Genomic DNA, 24,225 nt, shown 5'->3' with positions numbered 1-24,225 from the left:
GCAACATGGTTCTATCTTGGAAAAGACACAAATCTCCCTTGTTCTACAAGAATCTTATTTTATTGGTGCTAACAAATCTTCCAAGGAAGCAGTGGTTTGTGGCTTCTCACTCTGGGCTTACAGCCTGTCTCGGTTTCACTGGAAAAGAAAATGGAAAATGAAAAAGCTTTGGATGCTTGGAAAATTCCCTTCTGCTTCTCTAGAAGTATAAGATTGTCCAAACAGAATAAGTAAATGAAGGTCACACAGGACGGACTTTTTACCACTCGGAACATGATTTTTGTAGTACTGTTGCCCTAGTTAAGTAGTATGGGTTTTCTTCTTTTTTTAAATTTGCTTTTGCAAATGTATTGCTCAGTGCTTTTTTTGTAAAAGAAAAAGGTGCCGGAACTCACATATGTCATACAACCCGCCTTGCCTACCCTACAAGGTTCCATCAAAAAAAGGTGCCGGAACTCCATTCTGAGCGTTCTATGAGGAAAAAAAGCCCTGGTATTGCTAATAATTTTGCTATAAGCTTTAAGTTTCAAGAAACGTCCCTCTCTCAGGACTAGCAAGAGAACATTTGATACATTATAGATAACCGTTTGGTTTTTAGCTGTTTTCAATCCTCCATGAACAAAGAAAATATTCAAGCCCAACTTTGGGAAGCACCGAGAACGTATTTTACCCATATCCAGTTTGATCTTTACAAATACAGTCCTGTTTTCTCTGACTGCTCACCTATTATTGGATGCTTAATTCTTCTGATGTAACTGGACAGTTTCTAAACCAATCACATTTTGAAGTTCTTTGTGCTAACCATAAAAGTAAATGTAAGCCATTTTTTCCCAATTCCCCCTTTTCACAGGGAGACCCCGCTTTATCAGAGTAATAAATTGCTTTTAAATGATCTTCCAACTCTGTTGCTTATTGGAAAAGGTAAGCCAAGGCAGAACCTGAAGCCAGATTTGGCCATCCAATGTTAATAACTACTTCCTATTTTGCAAAGATGACAAACTATAGAAGCAGTAAAAAAAGAATTCAAAGGCTCCGGCACATTTCGATTAGCTTTAGCTCAGCAAAAGAGAAATGCATCCCGGAAGGAGGAAATCATTGTGGGAAAAAGCACTAAAAGAAAGATTGCTGTTCCAAAAATACTTGACCTTAGATTGATTGATCCATTAGCTGTGAAACTCACTTCTGGTACTTTTGCTTGAGACACTTTAAATCAAGATATTGCTAAGGCTGATCTGATGTAGCCAGATACGGTGTGTGTCTTTCAATGTCACACTTAAGGTATTCAGCAACACGCACAGATTTAATTTAGGTCCAGGTTAATTTCTCCCTTTTCCCCAAAGGGCGTTTTAAAAGTTCTTGAGAAATAAAAATGGGCAAAGTGCTTCGCTTCGTGCCAAGGATTTAGTCAGTACGGGTTTTTCACCTCGGGACAGCTTTTCTCTGGCGCTAGGATGAGGGGGATTCTATTTTAAAACAAATAGTCCTGATTTATGTGTAACATTCTGCAGAGGTACACAAAACTATAATTGGAACTTGAGTGAAACACCCTAACTTTAAACCGTCACATATCATGTGAAAGATATTTGAGCAGGATTTGAGCAACTTAGGTAAAGGTAAAGGTAAAGGTTCCCCCGCACATGTGTGCTAGTCGTTTCCGACTCTAGGGGCCGGTGCTCATCTCCGTTTCAAAGCCGAAGAGCCAGCGCTTGTCCGAGGACGTCTCCGTGGTCATGTGGCCAGCATGACTGGACGCCAAAGGCGCACGGAATGCTGTTACCTTCCCACCGTAGTGGTCCCTATTTTTCTACTTGCATTTTTACGTGCTTTCGAACTGCTAGGTTGGCAGAAGCTGGGACGAGTAACAGGCGCTCACTCTGTTACGTGGCACTCGGGATTCGACCCGCCAAACTGCCGACTTTCTGATCGACAAGCTCAGCGTCCTAACCCACTGAGCCACCACGTCCCTTTCGAGCAACATAATAAACTGTATTCAGCCCCGTATCCACTTAGGTAACATCATCAGAAATAAAGGGGAGTGGGGATTGCCCTCTGTTGCCTTCTAGCACTGATGATGTTACCTAGTTGGGTAATAAAACTTTTGCAAGAAAAGACCCAGTCTCAGGCAGCAGCAAGGACCACACGATTCCACCCTGAGCCACGAATATTCTTTTCTATTGGTAGTCCTGTGTCAGTAGGTTTGCCTAGTGGTTAAGGCAGAAATGGAGTACTCTGTCCAGTTCTGCAGCAAAGCCAGAGGGGGGGGGGAAATGTGTGACAGGCAGAGATCAGGGCCGCATCACTTAGCAACGGGTCTGAACAGATGGTACAAAGACAAAGAAGAGTTTGGGATGGGAGGCAAGCCGTCTCAGGCCAGCTTTGTTTGAGGCCAACACAAAGATGGGTCCATAGCACTTTAAATGGGATGAGGAAAGGGCTGTGTTGTGAAATACATCTGGTAGGGAAGTTGCTCACCGGAAATTGAAAGTTGCAGCTTGAGGTATGCTTGGAGCTTGTTACATTTTCTTCTTGTTGTTTTTCCCCCCTTCCCTTCCCTTTCTGTTTTGCAGCTCCCTCTTTTCCACTCTATGGATGCACTGCAAGAATTGCAACCAGTAGCTTAGTGCCCTCTGGCACTGTCCGCTAGCCAGACCGGTTAAAAGAGTGCTTTTTTCCACCCTCATTGAGAAAGATTTGCTAATGGGATGAAATCTGAACTCTGCACCAACCTGAATGGCTGCCTCTGTCTACTTGAATGAAACCCAGCACTGTAGTCATTTCTGCATCTTGAATTATCATGATTATTCCCTTCCCTATTCAAATTTGATCTGGCCCAAACTGTAGTTTATAGTCAATCCTTTCTCAGCACTAAATGACATTAGAATTAGTTGTGGTGTAATGTAAGGTGTAAAGGGACGCAATGGCTCAGTGGGTTAGGACGCTGAGCTTGTCGATCAGAAGGTCGGCAGTTTGGCGGGTCGAATCCCGAGTGCCGCGTAACAGAGTGAGTGCCTGTTACTCATCCCAGCTTCTGCCAACCTAGCAGTTCGAAAGCACGTAAAAATGCAAGTAGAAAAATAGGGACCACTACGGTGGGAAGGTAACAGCGTTCCGTGCGCCTTTGGTGTCTAGTCATGCTGACCACATGACCACGGAGACGTCCTCGGACAAGCGCTGGCTCTTCGGCTTTGAAACAGAGATGAGCACCAGCCCCTAGAGTTGGAAACGACTAGCACGCATGTGTGGGGGAACCTTTACCTTTACCTTAATGTAAGGTGACAATCCGGTATCTTAGGCAGTATCTCCAGAAACCATCTAGCCATCTTAAAACCTGGTTGCATGCATTGTTAATTCTCTTAGTCTGATAAGTTTCTCACACAGGAGATTCTCTTGCAATCCTGCTGCTCTTATAATACCAGAGGCCCAGATATTTAAATTTAGTAGCTGGAGCAGTGGGGTTGTGCAGTGAGCCAAAACGCAGTTCTGGTTGATTGGTTGAAAAGGGTTTGTGTGAGGCAACCTGTGCTGTGATTGGTTGCTACAGGTGCAGAGGGGGAGTTTCCCTTCCCCCCACCTTTTTTCTTCTGTGTGCCCTGCGTGCCCTGTGATTTACCTCACAAAGCTCCTGTTTGCCTATCTATATAGTTGTAAAATATAATTTATATAAAACTACAAGTCCGTATCAGCATCTCTGACTCCATTTGAACACTGCCTGTGCAGTTCCCTGATATTTGGCAACTGGCATGTACTTACAACAGTTGCAGCCTCCTGGGGTCACATGATCACCCTTGCAATCTTCCCAGTAGGTTTCTAACAAGTGAGGTCAAAGGAGGAAGCCGGATGCTTAATGACAGGATAATTTGCTTAATGACAAAGCAAGGTTATAAAATCAGGAGCAACTCATTTAACAACCACTTCGCTGAGCAATGGATTTTACAGCCCCAATTATAGTTGTATGAGGAGGATGACCTGCGTATGTGTACATTATAGGATTATCCTTTTTTTAAAAGACATAAAATAATTCTACATCTTTTCTTGTTCACTGGAGAAGAGCCTAATACTGGGAAAGATTGAGGGCAAGAGAAGAAGGGGATGACAGAGAATGAGGTGGCTGGATGGAGTCACTGAAGCAGTAGGCGTGAACTTAAATGGACTCCAGAAGATGGTAGAGGACAGGAAGGCCTGGAGGAACGTTGTCCATAGGGTCGCGATGGGTCGGACATGACTTCGCAGCTAACAACAAACTTTTAAATTCTAGAGCTGCCAGTGAAAGCATTTGAACACACAGGTTATTCTTTGTAAAAATCAGAATTCTTTTGGGACTCAGCAACAAGCAACACAAATGCTGCAGCTTTCCCCACACCTTTTCAGTTTCATAAGGTCTGCAAACCCAGAGTCTGTAAATACGTCAGACCTTTAAAAACGTATTTTTGTGTTGTTTATTTTACTTGGGAAATACAAAAGCAGCCTGGAATCAGAACAGCCTTACATGCAAATGCCTCCAATCAAAGCAAAGGTTTCATTCTTTGAATATGGATATACTCAGCATTCGAACGAGTTCACAAAAACATATCCTGCGCTAGTTCCATGCAACAAATTCAGCTTAACATCAGACGAAACTGAAGCAGCTTGAATCCATCTTTGCCTCCCTGCCCCCCTTATTTCTCTTTTCACTCATCATTCCTGTGCCTGCGCACTCCTGCTCTTCCTATGAACTGTGAGCAGGAAGGGAGATGTGCAACCTAAACAAGTCTTTGCCTGCAGCTGATGGTTTCCTTCTTCAGATCCTTCCGCCAGGGCCTGGATGAACAAACGAGGCCCTTCTCCCATATCTATATCTTTTATCTATCTATCTATCTATCTATCTATCTATCTATCTATCTATCTATCTATCTATCTATCTATCTATCTATCATCTATCTATCTATCATCTACCTATTATCTATCTATGCGAAGGGCCTCATTTGTTCATCGAAGCCCCACTGTAAGGTTCTACCTACCTACCTACCTACCTACCTACTTACATACATACATACATACACACACACACACACACACACACACACACATATATATATATATATATATATATATATATATATATATATATATATATATATATATATATATATATATATATATATATATATATATATATATATATATATATATATATATATATATATATATATATATAGTTAAATGCTTGTTAACTATTTAGATTACCTTGCTAGGCCCGAAACATGGGACAAATCTTTATTTCCTGTTTCGGCCTAACTGAAGGCCATCCACAGGCAGTAGTCACAACAGTGACAGCTCATATTTGTGTAAATTTTTGATTGCTAACAAAGAATTAAAGGGAGACTGATATGCATTTCAAACGTATTTGTTTTCATCAGTCAGCCATACCCTTCTGAGATTCGAACCTGGGCTGATTGCACATTATATATATATATATATATATATATATATATATATATATATATATATATATATATATATATATATATATATATATATATATATATATATATATATATATATATATATATATATATATATATATATATATATATATATATATATATATATATATATATATATATATATATATATATATATATATATATATATATATATATATATATATATATATATATATATATATATATATATGTGTGTGTGTGTGTGTGTGTGTGTGTGTAAATTACTAACAAAGAATTAAAGGGAAACTGAGATGCATTTCTGACTCCTTAGTCGTCATCAGTCAGCTATACCCTTCTGAGATTCGAACCTGGGCTGATTGCATACAAGGCAGTGTTATTTGCCTCTAAGCCACAAGGTCCCTCTCGCTCTGTTAGCTTTTTTCTGCAAGGGAAGATATGTTTCAAATGTTAACTATTTAGCAAGGTAATCTAAATAGTTAACATTTGAAATATATATATATATATATGGGACGCGGTGGCTCAATGGGTTAGGATGCTGAGCTTGTCGATCAGAAGGTTGGCAGTTTGGCGGGTTGAATCCCGAGTGCCGCGTAGCAGAGTGAGCGCCTGTTACTCGTCCCAGCTTCTGCCAACCTAGCAGTTCGAAAGCACGTAAAAAAAAATGCAAGTAGAAAAATAGGGACCACTCCGGTGGGAAGGTAACAGTGTTCCGTGCACCTTTGGCATCTAGTCATGCCGGCCATATGACCACGGAGACGTCCTCGGACAAGCGCTGGCTCTTCAGCTTTGAAACGGAGATGAGCACCGGCCCCTAGAGTCAGAAACGACTAGCACGCATGTGCGGGGGAACCTTTACCTTTACATATATATATATATATATATATATATATATATATATATATATATATATGTATATGTATATGTATATGTATATGTATATGTATATGTATATGTGTGTGTGTGTATATATATATTTATATATATATATGTATATATATATGTATATGTATATGTATATATACATATAATATACATACAATATACATACAATATTCATTTATCAAAATATAATATACAAAGGTACAAAGAAAAATGAAAATAGGGGAGGAAAAGGGGGAGAGGAAGAAGTGTAGGGTAAAGGGGAGAAGAAAAAGAAATGGCTAAATTGACTGCTTTGATTAAAAAAATGCAATTAATTTAGTTTCATCTTAGAAATCACTTTTGGACTTTGTGCTTGAGGTAGGAAAAAAGCAACTTTCACTTTGGGTTTTGCTGATTAGATAGGTTTGTTGTTATAGAAATGGCTAGTATATCTTATTATGTAAAAGTGAGAAGCTGAGGTTGTATGTTATTATCTTATTCTACTGAGCCATCTTATTCTACTGAGCCAACAATCAAGGGTCAATGCTTTCCTTTCTCTTCTCCCCAAAACAAGGGTCTTTTCAACACAAAGGGTTTCAAAATGGAACAATGAACAATCTGAATTCTCTTCCCAATAAATATCATGCAACCCCTTGACCGATTTCTACTCATTGGTCCCAAGTACAGGTAGTCCTTGACTTACAAAGTTCATTTAGTGACTTTTCAAAGCTACATCATCACTGAAAAAGTGACTAATGACCATTTTTCACACTTATGAGCATTGTAGGATCCTCATGGTCACATGATCAAAATTCAGACACTCGGCAACTGACTCATATTTATGACCTTTGCAGTGTCCTGGGATCACGTGATCACCTTTTCCGACAAGCAGTCAGTGGGGAAGCCAGATTCACTTAACAACTGTGCCACTAACATAAGAACTGCAGTGATTCACTTAAGAACTGTAGCAAGAAAGGTCATAAAATGGGGCAAAACTCACTTAACAAATGTCTCACTTTTGTAAGTCGAGAACTACCTGTCTCTTCTCTGACTGCTTTGATTAGATATATGAACTGAACTCATGTTCTTATGCAATGAATTTTTCCTATCTGATTTAACATGTCTGAAATGTAAGAACAAATGTAAAAACATGGGGTTGCCTTTGTTTTTTTCAGCAATGCAAAGATAATCTCATTTGTTCAGCTTGTGAATCAGAGTCTTACACCTCTGCTTGTCATTTACATTATGCATAAAATGTTAGTTTATACGTGCATTGTGTTTTTGACTGCAACAGAACAGAATTATCTGCATTCAACGTAAGAACTTGGTCTATGCAAGATATATATATTTATTTATTTATTTATTTAGTTATATTTATATACCGCCCTATTCCCTGAGGACTCAGGGCGGTTTACAGGGAATTAAAAATCCAAAATACAAAAATTAAGAACCAAATTAAAAAATATTAAATTAACCCTGTAGTCAGTTAAAAAGAACCCCAAATTAAAAATTCCTCCTCAGTCTGGGCCCGAGAGCTCGAAGAGCCAGGTCTTCAGGCCCCGGCGGAATGATCGAAGGTCGGGGGAAGTTCTCAGCTCCACCGGCAGCTGGTTCCAGAGGGCAGGCGCTCCCACCGAGAAGGCCCTATCCCTGGGTGTCACCCGCCGGCAGTCTCTTACCGGCGGGACCCTGAGCAGACCCTCCCTGTGGGAGCGCACTGGGCGAAGGGCATTTGATGCCGGCAGCAGGTGTTCCCTCAGATATCCCGGACCCAGGCCATGTAGGGCTTTATAGGTGATAACCAGCACCTTGAATTTCACCCGGAGGGTAACCGGAAGCCAATGCAGCTCACAGAGTAGAGGTGTTACATGGGAGTATCGGGAAACCCCCATTACAACTCGCGCGGCCGCATTCTGCACCAGTTGAAGCCTCCGAGTGGTCTTCAAGGGCAGCCCCATGTAGAGAGCGTTACAGTAGTCCAAACGGGAGGTCACAAGCGCATGAGTAACTGTGCGTAGGGCGTCTCGGTCCAGATAGGGACGCAACTGGCGCACCAGGCGAACCTGGGCAAAAGCCCCCCTGGTCACGGCTCCTATATGGTCTTCGAAATTGAGCCGTGAATCCAGGAGGACGCCCAAGTTGCGAGCCCTATCGACGGGGGGTAACACCTCACCCCCCATCATTAAGGATGGAATAACTTGGTTAACCCGAGATGCCGATATGCACAGCCACTCAGTCTTGGTGGGATTGAGACGAAGCCTGTTTCTCCCCATCCAGACCTGAACCGCCTCCAGGCACCGGGACATCACGGAGAGGGCATCACTGGGTTGGTTCGGGGTGGAAAGAAAAAGTTGGGTATCATCAGCATACTGATGATACCCCACCCCAAAACCACGAATGATCTCGCCCAGCGGCTTCATATAGATGTTGAACAGGAGAGGCGAGAGAACCGACCCCTGAGGGACTCCACAAATGAGAGACCTCGGGGCGGATCTCTGCCCTCCCGTCAACACCGACTGCGAGCGGCCCTGGAGGTAGGAGGAGAACCACCGTAAAACGGTGCCTCCCACTCCCAGCCCCCTGAGACGCCGCAGTAAGATACCATGGTCGATGGTATCGAACGCCGCTGAGAGATCTAATAGGACCAGGACAGAGGAGCAACCCCTGTCCCTAGCCCTCCAGAGATCATTCACCAGCGCGACCAATGCCGTCTCCGTGCTGTGTCCGGGCCTGAAGCCCGATTGGTACGGGTCCAGATAATCAGTTTCCTCCAGGAACAGAGGGAGCTGATGCGCCACCACACTCTCAACAACCTTCGCCAGAAAGCGAAGGTTGGAGACTGGACGGTAGTTGTTTAAAACAGCCGGGTCCAAAGCAGGCTTCTTGAGAAGGGGTCTCACCACCGCCTCCTTCAAGGCGGCAGGAAAGACACCCTCCTTCAAGGAAGCAGTTATTACTGCATGGAACCAGCCTCGTGTTCCTTCCCGAGCCGCATAAGCTAGCCAGGAGGGGCACGGATCCAACAAACAGGTGGTGGTGCTCAGTCTCCCCATGATCCTGTCCACATCATCAGGGGAAACAGGGTCGAACTCATTCCAGATAACGTGCTCAAGACCGCCTGATTCCTCCACATTAGACTCTGCCCAGTCAGAGTCCAAGCCGGTCCGGATCCGAGCGATTTTGTCCGCCAGATGATGACTAAACTCCTCGGCTCGTCCCTGCAAGGGATCCTCTCTCACCTCCTGATTAAGGAGGGAGCGAGTCACCCTAAACAGGGCGGCCGGGCGATTATCTGCGGAGATATTGGTCTCTAGTAGAGACTAGAACTCTCTCAGAACTAATCCTTCCATTCTCCGCTCCACCATCCAGCCAGAACTTTGAAGCTTCTTGGATGAGAAGGGAAACGTCTTCTTCCTCAAGAGAAGCAAAACATCTTCATCCTCCACAGAACTGAAGAAGTTTCTTGAATGAGAAGGGAAATGTCTTCTTCCTCAAGAGAAGAGAAACATCTTCTTCCTCCCCAGAACTGAAGAAGCTTCTTGGATGAGAAGGGAAATGTCTTCTTCCTCAAGAGAAGAGAAACCTCTTCTTCCTCCACAGAACTGAAGACGTTTCTTGGATGAGAAGGGAAACGTCTTCTTCCTCAAGAGAAGCGAAACATCTTCTTCCTCCACAGAACTGAAGACGTTTCTTGGATGAGAAGGGAAACGTCTTCTTCCTCAAGGGAAGCGAAACATCTTCTTCCTCCACAGAACTGAAGACGTTTCTTGGATGAGAAGGGAAACGTCTTCTTCCTCAAGGGAAGCGAAACATCTTCTTCCTCCACAAAACTGAAGAAGTTTCTTGGATGAGAAGGGAAACATCTTCCTCAAGAGAAACATCTTCTTCCTCCACAGAACTGAAGAAGTTTCTTGAATGAGAAGGGAAATGTCTTCTTCCTCAAGAGAAGAGAAACATCTTCTTCCTCCACAGAACTGAAAAAGTTTCTTGGATGAGAAGGGAAATGTCTTCTTCCTCAAGGGAAGCGAAACATCTTCTTCCTCCACAGAACTGAAGAAGCTTCTTGGATGAGAAGGGAAACGTCTTCTTCCTCAAGAGAAGAGAAACATCTTCTTCCTCCACAGAACAGAAGAAGCTTCTTGGATGAGAAGGGAAATGTCTTCTTCCTCAAGAGAAGAGAAACATCTTCTTCCTCCCCAGAACTGAAGAAGCTTCTTGGATGAGAAGGGAAATGTCTTCTTCCTCAAGAGAAGAGAAACCTCTTCTTCCTCCACAGAACTGAAGAAGCTTCTTGGATGAGAAGGGAAATGTCTTCTTCCTCAAGAGGAGAGAAACATCTTCTTCCTCCACAGAACTGAAGAAGCTTCTTGGATGAGAAGAGAAACATCTTCTTCCTCCACAGAACTGAAAAAGTTTCTTGGATGAGAAGGGAAATGTCTTCTTCCTCGAGGGAAGCGAAACATCTTCTTCCTCCACAGAACTGAAGAAGCTTCTTGGATGAGAAGGGAAATGTCTTCTTCCTCAAGAGAAGCGAAACATCTTCTTCCTCCCCAGAACTGAAGAAGCTTCTTGGATGAGAAGGGAAATGTCTTCTTCCTCAAGGGAAGCGAAACATCTTCTTCCTCCCCAGAACTGAAGAAGCTTCTTGGATGAGAAGGGAAATGTCTTCTTCCTCAAGAGAAGAGAAACATCTTCCTCCACAGAACTGAAGAAGCTTCTTGGATGAGAAGGGAAATGTCTTCTTCCTCAAGAGGAGAGAAACATCTTCTTCCTCCACAGAACTGAAGAAGCTTCTTGGATGTGAAGGGAAACTTCTTCAAGGAAAAAACAGAGAAAGTCCAGTTGCCTCTTGGCAAAAAGCACCTTTGGGACCTGAGCTATTAAATATTCTCCTCTCTTACACGCAGCCTCTCCGCGCGCCCCAAAAGCCAAACGAGGGCTGGTGAGGTGAGGTGAGGTGCGGTGCAGAGCGGGACCTTTGCTCGTGGCCGCGCGCCTCCCCTAACGCGGCCGGATAAGAAAGTACGTAGGCGCGCGCGCTCCCGCCTGCGTCCCCGCCTCCCGGCTACGCGCCAGCTTTCCTCTCCCCTCCCCCGCTCGTTCGTTCGCTCGGCGCGCGGCAGGAGGAGGAGGAGGAGCAGCAGCAGCGACGGCGCAGCAGCAATAGCTCCCGGCGGGGGGAGGAGGCTGAGCCGCCCTCTACCGGCTCTTCTTTCCCTCCCCTGCTCCCCCCCGGGAAGCGGTTTGCTCTGCGCTCCGCTCTCTGTCACTTTTTTTTTTTTGCTTTCCACCCCTTTTTCCCCTCCCCTCTTTTTTTTTCTCCCCCTTTTTTCTTTTTGCTCCCACTTTGCTCCCAGCAGCAGCGGCGGCGGGGGCGGCAGGAGCTGCAATTGCAAGCAAGCCTAGGAAGAGCCGCTGCTTTGCAATTCGGCCGGGGGTACCCCGCCCCCCCCAAAGAAATCGCGATCCTTAACTCCCTCCACCCTCCCCAAACGACAACTAAGCGGCCCCCTTCCACACACCCACGCACCCCATGGCGAAATGAGCCGCCGCCTCTCTTTCCCCAGTCTCTTAAGATGGAGCAAGCAAGAAACTAACAAAGAAACAAGCCAGCTTCGGCCTTTGGTGGGAGCCACGATCATGCTTTTTTAATGGACCGAATGCCGGCCGGTTGCAGCGGAAATTTTTTTTACAGCTTTGCAGGGGAGAAGGTGAGCATTGCTGGACCTACAAAAAGGCTGTTGTTGTGTTGGGACTTTTTTTTTCTTTTTTTTCCTGGTTCCAAGTTGGAGCTCTTGGAAATAATTCGCGTAAAGCGGGGTCGTTGTTGGCTTTTCTGCCGCGTAACTTCCTTTGTATTGCTTCAGTACCAATAGGGACGTTGATTTTTTTTTTTTAAAAAAGAAAAGAAAATCAATCCCGGTTTGGCTTGATTTTTGCTTCCAAGTTTTTGCAGATGAATGTATATAGGAAGCCAGCCCGGAACGATGTTTTTTTGCTCTGCCGAAATGCAATTCCGGGGACGCGCATCTTTTGCAATTGCTCCGTCTTGACATTCTCAGCCTTAAGTGCACTTTCTAGTTCGGGCCTGTATTATTTTTTTCTTCCCCCTTGTGGCATCCGGACGCGCCTAGAGGCCGTTTGCAAACCGTTTATGCATCTGTGCCGCCGTTCAATTTCGGAAGCCTTGGGGGGTTGGAAGCCTTCCTTGCAGGGCTGTGGCTTTATTTTGCACGAAATAAACCTTTTTTTTCTGGAATAAGGAAATAGCAAAATCCACACTGCTTCGGGGTTTTTTGGGGGGTGGGTGGGAATATGCACTTTTAAGCAAGGCTGGGGCTAAATCTCTCCTTGTGGTGGTGGTGTTTACATAATGCATGCGTGGGACCCGGGGAACGTCCTATTGTGTGCAAGCACCGAGCTTTGCCATAGAAACGGTCGTCGGGAGGGTTGCAACGCGTCGCAAAAGGTGGCTGTTAAATCTGGATGTTGCTGTTTGCACGGTGGGACCCGGGAAGGCGACGACGGGCCCTGGGGCATTTCGTGCGATCTTGTTTTAGGGGTTAGGGTGGGGCGAGGAAAGCAGAGCCCCGACTTGTACACGGGACTTTTGTAACGGTGCAAAAGGTGACTTTGCGAAGAGGACAGTTGGATCGTTTCTCTGGAATGTTTTTTTTTTATTTTGTATTTTTTAAATTGCATAGTCAAGTTTGGCTGCCTGCGGTTTTGCATCAAGCCCATTCGAAAGCTTTCTGTAGAGTTGTGCAGGAGAAGGCAAATTCAAATCAGCCTATTTGAATTTTAGTTTAAACCCTGTTCCTCCTCCTGCTGGGATTCAGTTTCCTTGTTTACGTCCGGCGCGTCTTTCTCTCTTGTCTCGTTTTTTTTTTGTTTCTGTGACGTCACGGGGCTATCACAAGCTTGCAAAATGTTCAGAGCTGCATTTTCCCCCGCTGCAGCAATTACCCGGGAAGTCCGAGCCATGGCTAAATGGTGGTTTGGGTTTGGCATCTCTGGTTTGCCTCCCTTCCCCGCTAAACGAGACCAACTTGCCAAGGCCAAGGCCACGGTGGTTTCCAAACCCTTAAAACAGGGGTCTTCAAACTCGGCCCTTTTATGACTCGTGGACTTCAACTCCCAGAATTCCTCAGCCAGCATACCTGGCTGAGGAATTCTGGGAGTTGAAGTCTATGAGTCATAAAAGGACCAAGTTTGAAAACCTCTGCCTTAAAACCTTTTGATCAACTGTGGAGCAAAGGACGGATGGCAAATTGGGGCCACTCCTACTGAAAATGCCCCGTGATAGAAGTTTGACACAGTTTGTGGCACACAAGTGGGCAGGCCGAGAGAGGTGTGTCAGGGGCTGGACATGGCAGTGACCACAATCTGCATGGATCTGGGCCAACCGGGCAAGAGATCTTATTGCACTGGTGTTGAGTGACATGCATATAAGCCTGGGCCAAATATTAACTAAAAAACAAAAACAAAAAATCCTGACTGGGCTTTGAGGCCTTGTTGCCAAAACTGATCATCAGATGCCAAACGATTATTTAATCTGATGTGCTGTTTATTGGTGTGGAGTTCGAGGAGAGGAACCAGCAAATGAAAATTTCCTTTGAAGGTTTTATCCTGAGGACCAATTGGGCCTATTCTTGCAAACTTCACAGTGGAGGAAAGAGCTGGGCACAGACACATTGCTTTTGAGAGTGGTGTGTTCCTCACAAGAGTAGAAAATGCCCCAAATGTAACATTGTACATGGAATAAAAATTCTCTGTCCCTCTGGTTTCACTAGCAACCTCTCTCCCTTCCCAAAGTTTTTATGGCACTTATTGAATTGAATTCTTTATTGGCCCAGTGCAGGGGTCTTCAAACGTGGCCCTTTTATGACTTGTGGACTTCAACTCCCTGAATTCCTCAGCCAGGCACACTGGCTGAGGAATTCTGGGAGTTGAAGTCCACAAGTCATAAAAGGGCCAAGTTTGAATCAAGACTCCTGGCCTAGTGTGATTGTACACATAAGGAATTTGTCTCCAGTGCATCTCAGTGTGTACCTACCTACAACAACAAAGTGATAGGTCATAGATCATTAACCACAGTTAACAATCGTAATCATAAGATACAAACAAGAGATAAATATAAGATACCAATAGGAAACGATAGTAGGAAAGATGAGAAAAGAAGAAGATGGATAATAGCAATACAGGCTACTACATGGGTAAATTTCTTAGGCCTAAGACAGTGCTGTGGGAATTAGGTGTTTAGCAGAGTGATGCCAAGGGGGGGGGGAAACTATTTTTGTGTCTAGTTGTTTTGGCATTCAATACCCTAATGACGTCCTGTGGGGAGCAGTTGAAACAGATTATGTTCCAAGATGTTAGGGGTGTGTAAGCTATTTTCTCAGCCCTCTTTCTGGTTCATGCAGTATACTTCCTCAATGGAAGGCAGGCTGGTTGCAATTACTTTTTCCTGCAATCCTGTCTATCCATTGAAGTCTGTATCTGTCCTGTTTGGTTGCTGTGCTGAACCAGACAGTTATTGAGGTACAAATGACAGACTCATTAATTCCCCTGCAGAACAGTATCAGCAGCTCCTTGGGCAATCCGAGCTTTCTGAGTTAACGTAGGAGAAGTTACTTGAAAATGACTGTTGAAATCTTGTATTCATGGTTGGTGACAACATACTAGTATTTGGTGAGGAAACTCAGAAGTCAGCAAAATTGCACCTTTCCTCCCGGTGACTGGGAGCATCGAAGCAAACTGTGCAAAATGGTCAAAACTGCTGAATAATTTGTGTGGAGCAAGAGAAGAAAAGCGGGTTGTAAGAGAGTGTGATTTATACAGGTAGTCCTCGACTTACAGCCATTCATTTAGTGACTGATGTTACAATGGCATCAAAAAAGTGATTTAATGACCTTTTCTCACAAGATTATTGGGGCATCCTATGGTCATATGATAAAAATGAACTTTGAACGGTCACTACTGTTGTAAGTCAAGGACTACCTGTGTAACACTCCCACTTCTTTAGTATCAGTTTAGAAGTTCTGGCTGCGAAGGTGCCTGTCAAATCAGGCAGAAATATTGTTCAGCATGTTTTTTCTCTCTCTGTTCAACCTGAAATACCTCCTGCTGTGTTTCACTACCGCAATCTGCAACCTATAGGCTAGAGAGCAAAGTTCTTTGCTTTGTTAGCTTTGCTCCAAGATTGTTATTCTCAAATTCTTCTTTCTCCATGTTCTTTCTGGTTTTCAGCAGTGGCGTTAGCCTTTGGTATTTTCAAGATAAAGTATATGGTGTTCCAGTGTTTAATCTTGGGGAAAAAACGTCTCTGTGACTCTGCAGTATCCTTCCTTCCTTCCTTCCTTCCTTCCTTCCTTCCTTCCTTCCTTCCTTCCTTCCTTCCTTCCTTCCTTCCTCTCCCCCTTCCCCCCCTTCCCTCCCTCCCTCTGTCCATTAAGTGTCTGTGTGTGTGTGTGTGTGTGTGTAAAGAGAGAGGAGAAAAGAAAAACTTAAAAGTTTCCCTGTCTCTCAGTATATTGCCAAGTATGAAAATATATCGTGAAGGATTATCCTTTGACCATTTGCTAGGAAGCTGTAAACCTAGATGAGAACAAAATACATTTACTTATTTGTTCATTCTGGCAATTGTTCACTTGCCGCAGTCAAGAGATTCTCAAAAGGATTATAATCAGAATGATAAAATATCAATGGTGCAAGCAAAATTACATAAGAATAAATAAATCATCCCAAGTAAAATGACAGGAAAGAAATTGTAAAACCATGTCAATAGACCACACAAGCAAGTGGTGACATCTGTAATTCAAAAGCCCTCTTAAAGCATTAGGCTTTGAGGAATTTTTTGATGCCTAACAAAATAAAGAGCGGATAAGGATATAAACAGGCAGACAATTCCATGGCATTGATACTACTGCAAAAAAACAATAAAATCAGGATATGTGGCCAACCCTAGTCCCAGCAAAATGGAGACCGCTAATAATTTTCTACTAGGGGTGGAGAGGTCCAACAAAAGTCCTGTAGACCCTGGTGTTTGCTATTATGGTCAAGTATGTTGTAACCAGGGTAACCTGAACGATGTCTGGGAATTTTCCAATCTCATGTTAAACATTTGCTGAACTGTTAAGGGACAAATGAAGGCCAGACCAATCTGCATTTGTATCTCCACCTAACTCTCCTCTGCCTTCTGCAAATTTGCTAAGTTGAAAACTCAGTACAATTCAGTCTTTAAGAAAATGGCCTGTGCTGCTGAGTTATGGATGATGGATCTCTACGATAATTATTCTAGTAGTCTAAATGTAAACCCAGTTCCCTGCTGGTTGCTGGGCAGATGTGAATCAGCATACAGTGCGACCTGCAGATCAATGCATGTATTGGGGTTTTATTTTGAAACCATTTTGAAGTTTGGGTTTTAGTTGAAGAGACTTCCATGTGGCATTTATAGAAATCTGCTTAAAATATTATGCCTCTAAGAAAGTTAATGACAACGTAGTTGGTGTTCCTTTCAGTGTCATACCTTAAGGATGCAAGGAAGAGTTTTATTTATTTTGCCAACGAAGCATCCTCATGGCCATGTTGGAACTCCAGAACTCCTGATGATGGCAGTTGCATTTGCTGATCAGAATTATGTCCTTTCACGGAATCACAGAATTGTCCAGTTGGAAGAAAACTCAAAGGCCATTTCGTCCAACCTGCAGTTTGCAAAACACCAGTTTGTTCTTGAGAGGGGATGTCTAGTTTTACCTCAAGGATCTCCAGAGATGGAAAACCCACAGATTCCCTGTGTTGGATATCTCTTACATTCAGAAAGCTTTAATACATAGCTGGAAGCTATACCCATTATTTCTAGTCTTGGTGTCTATGGCAGTGGAAGAAGCTTCCTGACCATCTTCCCTATGGCGTGTATAGTGGGCAGATAACAGAATAACAGAGTTGGAAGGGACCTTGGAGGTCTTCTAGTCCAACCCTGTGCTCAGGCAGTAGAGCCTATACCAGTGGTCTTCAAACTTGGCTCTTTTATGACTTGTGGGCTTCAACTCCCAGAATTCCTCAGCTAGTGTGCCTGGCTGAGGAATTCTGGGAGTTGGAAGTCCACAAGTCATAAAAAGGCCAAGTTTGAAGACCCCCTGCCCTTACACCATTTCTGACAAGTCCCTGTCCAGTCTCTTCTTAAATGCCTCCTATGATAGAGCACCACAACTATTCCCCTGATTAATTGTTCTCACTGTCAGGAAGTTTTTTCTTAGTTTTAGGTTGAATCTCTCCTTGATTAATTAATTAATTTATTAGTTATAGATAGAGCTCTAAGGAAGAACAGTATTCCCAGGTATGTACAGGTAGTCCTTGACTTATGACTGGTGGTTTAATGGCCATTAGAGGCTTTTAAGAAGAGACTGGACCACCATTTGTCTGGAATAATCTAGGACAGGGGGTCTTCAAACTTGGCCCTTTTATGACTTGTGGACTTCAACTCCCAGAATTCCTCAGCTTGCCTTGGCTGAGGAAATCTGGGAGTTGAAGTCCACAATTCATAAAAGGGCCAAGTTTGAAGACCCCGATCTAGGGGTCTCCTGCTTGAGCAGGGGGTCAGACTAGAAGACCTTCAAGGTCCCTTTCTGCTCTATTCTGATTGATTGATTGAACCCTGTTTTGAAGCCAACTGTTCTGGTCGTGGCCACATCTCACAGTAGCAAATGTCAGTATTTACACATTGTGTAAAAAAAACAAAACATGTTTTTTGTCTATCCTGATTCTTCCAAGGTTCAGTTTCACTGGGTGGCATCCTCTAAAACTAAGACAAAGGAAGAAGAGATTGAAGAAGAAAGAAAGAAAGAAAGAAAGAAAGAAAGAAAGAAAGAAAGAAAGAAAGAAAAGAGGTGCTATGCAAGAAGAGCAGAATTAGCTATATAATCTGAGCTGTAGGGCTTGTTCTTCAGAATCGCAGCCCTTGTGGAGAGTATTTTATGCAGCCCTCCTCACATAACACTTAGACACACTGTGGACATTTTCCCTCCTCCTCCTTCTCCACGGCCTATTATTGGCTCAAGGAAATGATGGCATAAATCTCGGAGTGAACGTTAATATTTTGTGTGGGTGAGGATTTTTTTTTATTATTTCCCCAGTGGCAGCTCTGTGTTTAGCATCACATTCACATCCGTCCCAGAAATATTTTTTTTTTTTTTTTTTTTTTTTTTTTTTGCCCAAGATGGCGACGGCCGCAGCCTAAGCTTCGGGCGCTCTTCGAGGGCTCCAAGGAATCAGCTTAGGGAGGCCCACGGTATGTTTAGGCGACGCTGGGGGTGGGGGATTTAATAAACAGCTGCTGGGCGCTATTCTTTGTGGCGCTTAGCCCCCCCCCCCCGAACTAGCGGCGCTGGAGAACTGCTGCCTGCCGAGCTCCATTATGGCCCCGAACGCTGTTATAGCGTCGTGAAGACAGGGACGCCTTGCTTGATTTCTTCTTCTGCCGGCCTGCCGAGACGACTTTGGGGATTGGGAGGATTCTGGAACAGCTGCTGGGCGCTGCTCCTCGTGGCGCTGAGCCCCCCCCCCCCCTGAACTGTCAGCTGGCTGATCCGAACCGGCGGCTTTCGAGAACTGAGAATTTGCCTGCCTGCCGACCTGCTCTTTGCTATGACGCCGAGAAGTCCGGGACGCCTTGCCCTGCCTTCCCTCTTCTGCTTGCTCGCCGTGAATACCCTCTGCTTGTCGGAGGGGCAGCGGCGACGATCCCACCGGTCAGAGATCTTTTTACGACCATCAGCTGGCTGGCGCCGTTTTTGGCGGCGCGGAGCCTTTTTCTCCTCCCGGATGGTGGCTGCAGATGGTGGGCCTGGTCATCGGCCTCGGCGGACATGTTGGCAAATTCCCGGACTTACTACATCGGCTGGGATTGCCTCTCCCCGCTGTTGGAAGATTGCCTGGACTGGCGGACGAGCGTTGGGAAAGAATGTTCTTCCCCCTCCCGGACTGGTGGTGCTGGCTGGAGATGCGAGGATCGACAGAGGCCTGGCCTGCCTGTTCTTACTTTTCCTGTTGACAGGCAGGCATTTGGCTAGCTCCATGCCTGATGGGAGTTAAGATCCCTCCTATTGAAAGCCCAGTGTGGCCGGGACCGGACCGTGGTGGGAGGACGGTTTTGGACTGGTCAGTGGCCACCTCACTGGTGTGAGAGACCAGTTGGGGTGGCCCTGGCTCAGGATTCCCCTTTCTCTCTCTGCTGCTGGATTTCCATCTCAGGTGAGAGCTGAGATGGCTCTGCAGATTAGGAGATATGCCTACTGGACTTGTTTACCATCTATATACCATCACTGAGTGATCCTTGGACATTAACATCTGCCCTAAAAGACTATCCTAGCGCAGTATGATTTATCATTATTCCGGAGCGGACTTGTATGCCCTTAGGGCAGTTCCTGCCTCATGGGCGCGACCTGTCGCCTGTTTCCATACTCCCCTTAATGACGATCCCAAGCTTTGGGATTCCGAGAGGTGGCTGGGCTTAGATAGGGGCCTCGAGTTAAGACATGCGAAGAGGCCCCTGATAAAATTTTTAGCCGGTTATTTTAAGAAGTTAGGGAGGGGGAGGGAGGGGGGGGTAGGGAGGGAATCTTTAACCGGCACTCAGTCTGGTCCTGTTAGAGGTCCTGACGGGACGGGGTCGGGGGAGGTGGCTGCTGGTTCTGAGAATGTGGGGGTGGGGCTTCAAATCCCCACGGCGATAGGGAATGGCAGCAGGTGTTTGCGCGGAGGGCCATATCAACATCTGGGATCACGCCCCCGCTATCTCCGAGCGGTGGCGCGCTCCGACCCTCCGGTTAGCACCCTCTTACCCGGGGATGAGGGTGATCAGGCCCCTGAGCTCAGGTTGGTCTATTTTAACGCTAGATCCGTAGTTAACAAAGCTCCCCTCATCCGTGATCTGATCGAGGAGGAATGTGCGGATCTGGCGTGCATCACGGAAACTTGGTTGGGTTCGGAGGGAGGGGTGCCTCTCACCGAGTTATGCCCGCCAGGTTTCCGGGTGCTGCACCAGCCACGGGCTCAGGGCAGGGGTGGTGGGGTGGCAGTGGTTATTCGGGAGACCTTGTGTCCCCGGGAGGCCACCATTGTCCAGATGGCCGGGAGTGAATCCCTTCTCTTGAGATGTGGTCCTCGGGTTCAGTTGGGCTTGTTGCTCACATACCTGGCGCCCAGCTGTGTGGCAACAGCCCTGCCTGGGCTGCTCGACACCCTCTCGGGGTTGGCGGTGGAGTTCCCCAGGCTTATAGTCCTGGGTGACTTCAACCTGCCATCACTGGGGGGGTCGTCGGAGTTAGCTCGGGAGTTCATGGCTTCCATGACAGCCATGGGCCTGACCCAGGTTATTGAGGGCCCTACTCACGAGGGGGATCATACTCTCGACCTGGTGTTCCTGTCTGGACAGTGGTTGGATGATCTGGGAGGGGATTTTCCATCTATCACCCCTCTGTCATGGTCAGATCATTACCTCCTGAGGCTGGTTTTCCGTCATGCCATCCCCCGCCGCTGGGCGGCGGAACCGACCAGGTGGTTCCGCCCCAGGCGCCTAATGGACCCGGACCGGTTCCAGAGGGCGCTTGGGCCGATACCTATCACCCTTACCCACAGCCCAGTTGATGCTCTGGTGGAGGCCTGGGAAACGGCCGCCACCAGGGCACTCGACTGCGTTGTACCCATGCGACCTCTGATTCAGCGCAGATCCCGTTGGGCCCCATGGTTCTCTGTGGAGCTCCGGGAGATGAAGCGTCGGAGACGAGGTCTAGAGAGCGGTTGGAGATCCAGCCGATCCGAATCCGACCGATTGCAGTTAAGAACCTTTATAAGGTCTTATCTTGCGGCGATAAGGACGGCGAAGTCTAACTACTTTGCCGCCCTTGTCGCATCCGCAGATAATCGCCCGGCCGCCCTGTTTAGGGTGACTCGCTCCCTCCTTAGTCAGGAGGTGAGAGAGGATCCCTTGCAGGGACGAGCCGAGGAGTTTAGTCATCATCTGGCGGACAAAATCGCTCGGATCCGGACCGGCCTGGACTCTGACTGGGCAGAGTCTGATGTGGAGGAATCAGGCGGTCTTGAGCATGTTATCTGGACTGAGTTCGACCCTGTTTCCCCTGATGATGTGGACAGGATCATGGGGAGACTGAGCTCCACCACCTGTTTGTTGGATCCGTGCCCCTCCTGGCTAGCTTATGCGGCTCGGGAGGGAACACGAGGCTGGTTCCATGCAGTAATAACTGCTTCTTTGAAGGAGGGTGTCTTCCCTGCCGCCCTGAAGGAGGCGGTGGTGAGACCCCTCCTCAAGAAGCCTGCTTTGGACCCGGCTGTTTTAAACAACTATCGTCCAGTCTCCAACCTTCGCTTTCTGGCGAAGGTTGTTGAGAGTGTGGTGGCGCATCAGCTCCCTATGTTCCTGGAGGAAACTGATTATCTGGACCCGTACCAATCGGGCTTCAGGCCCGGACACAGCACGGAGACGGCATTGGTCGCACTGGTGAATGATCTCTGGAGGGCTAGGGACAGGGGCTGCTCCTCTGTCCTGGTCCTATTAGATCTCTCAGCGGCTTTTGATACCATCGACCATGGTATCCTGCTGCGACGTCTCAGGGGGTTGGGAGTGGGAGGCACCGTTTTACGGTGGTTCTCCTCCTACCTCCAGGGCCGCTCGCAGTCGGTGTTGACAGGAGGGCAGAGATCCGCCCCGAGGTCTCTCGTTTGTGGAGTTCCTCAGGGGTCGGTTCTCTCGCCTCTCCTGTTCAACATCTATATGAAGCCGCTGGGTGAGATCATTCGTGGTTTTGGGGTGGGGTATCACCAGTACGCTGATGATACCCAACTTTTTCTTTCCACCCCAAACCAACCCAGTGATGCCCTCTCCGTGATGTCCCGGTGCCTGGAGGCGGTTCAGGTCTGGATGGGGAGAAACAGGCTTCGTCTCAATCCCGCCAAGACTGAGTGGCTCTGCATATTGGCGTCTCGGGTTAACCATGTTATTCCACCTCTAACGATGGGGGGTGAGGTGTTGCCCCCCGTTGATAGGGCTCGCAACTTAGGCGTCCTCCTGGATTCACGGCTCAATTTTGAAGATCATATAGGAGCCGTGACCAGGGGGGCTTTTGCACAGGTTCGCCTGGTGCGCCAGTTGCGTCCCTATTTGGACCGAGACGCCCTACGCACAGTCACTCATGCGCTTGTGACCTCCCGTTTGGACTACTGTAACGCTCTCTACATGGGGCTGCCCTTGAAGACCACTCGGAGGCTTCAACTGGTGCAGAATGCGGCCGCGCGAGTTGTAATGGGGGTTTCCCGATACTCCCATGTAACACCTCTACTCCGCGAGCTGCATTGGCTTCCGGTTGCCCTCCGGGTGAAATTCAAGGTGCTGGTTATCACCTATAAAGCCCTACATGGCCTGGGTCCGGGTTATTTGAGGGAACACCTGCTGCCGGCATCAAACGCCCTTCGCCCAGTGCGCTCCCACAGGGAGGGTCTGCTCAGGGTTCCGCCGGTGAGAGATTGCCGGCGGGTGACACCCAGGGATAGGGCCTTCTCTGTGGGAGCGCCTGCCCTCTGGAACCAGCTGCCGGTGGAGCTGAGGACTGCCCCCGACCTCCGATCATTCCGCCGGGGCCTGAAGACCTGGCTCTTCGAGCTCTCGGGCCCAGACTGAGGAGGAATTTTTAATTTGGGGTTCTTTTTTAACTGACTACAGGGTTAATTTAATTTCTTTTTTAATTTGGTTCTTAATTTTTGTATTTTGGATTTTTAATTCCCTGTAAACCGCCCTGAGTCCTCAGGGAATAGGGCGGTATATAAATACAATTAAATAAATAAATAAATAAAATATGATTAAAACGCCGCGTCTCTCAAATTTCCCCCAGCCTTTTTCTGGTTCAGGTAGTCCTCGCTTTATGACTGATCACCTAGAGACTGTTCAAAGTTACAACAGACCCTTCCAGACGCTACCTGGGATCGTCCATGTTCCAGGAAGTGAGTGGAGCATGGGTTGTCTCGTGGGATGGAGGCACCCTTTGCTTTGCTTAACGACCCCTGTGTTCATTTAATGATTCATTGGCAAGAGCAGATATGGGGAGATCATTAAGAGAGAGATGCTTCATTTATCAGGTTCCATTATGGTCTTTATCTTGAGGACTGCCTGCCTTTATCATTGATTGCATTCTGTTCAAAGTCATGTAGCAGTTTTATTTTGTGTGTGTGTGTGTTCCAGTAAAACATAGAACCAGTTCTGGAGTTCCAACATGGCTGTGAGGATGCTTCAGCAGTCGTAAGTATGAAAAAAGGTCATAAGTCACTTTTTACAGTGTTGTCGTAACTTTGAATGGTCACTAAATGAACTATTGTAAGTCGAGGACTTCCTGTATTGAACTGCAAGGAAGATTTTCCTTTCCCACTCCCTAAAAAAGCCTGGGCTGGCCGGGGAATTCTGGATATTGAAATCCACACATCTTAAAAAGTTGTCAAGATTATAATAATAATAAAAGTTGGGAGGGACCCGGGAGGTCATCTAGTCCAACCCCCTGCTCAGGCAGGAAGACTGTGAAACATTGTCATGAGGAAAGGCTTGTTACATCTTTTAAGCAAATGCCAGAAGGCATTTTCCAGCTCTCCTTAACATTTATGGTCCCTGTTGACAATCTAACACAGCGGCAAATCTAACACAAAGAGGCAGGGGTATTTGGGCCTGTCCTTACAGCAACCAGGAACAAAGGGTCAATATTTTTGATGTAAAATACTTTCTTTTTTTTGCACAGCTTTTATTTTCTTGCCCATAAATGCTGGTTTCATACGGGCAACATCAAAGCTGCTAGCAACTGTATAAACCAACCTAGAGCTAGTAGAGTCCCCACACACCCACATCAGGGTCTGTTTCTGTTGT

The 24,225-nt window shown here is 46.2% G+C and overlaps 1 protein-coding gene across 2 annotated transcripts in view; it reads left to right on the top strand.

Annotated features, from left to right (window-relative positions):
- Window positions 1-11,223: 11,223 nt before the first annotated feature.
- Window positions 11,224-24,225, top strand: part of CCNI (cyclin I) — a 57,107-nt gene continuing 44,105 nt past the window's right edge. The window contains exon 1 of one of the 2 annotated variants that reach the window (XM_081332869.1): window positions 11,224-12,016. The gene's annotated coding sequence lies outside the window, so the exon portion shown is untranslated. The remainder of the gene's footprint in view (window positions 12,017-24,225) is intronic. The other variant, XM_081332868.1, reaches the window with a different exon arrangement.

Source organism: Vipera berus (genome assembly GCF_964194415.1).
Source record: "Vipera berus genome assembly, chromosome: 7".
Taxonomy (NCBI): Eukaryota; Metazoa; Chordata; class Lepidosauria; order Squamata; family Viperidae; genus Vipera; species Vipera berus.
Note: the sequence above shows the minus strand (reverse complement) of the source record. Positions and strands in the feature narration are given on the sequence as shown.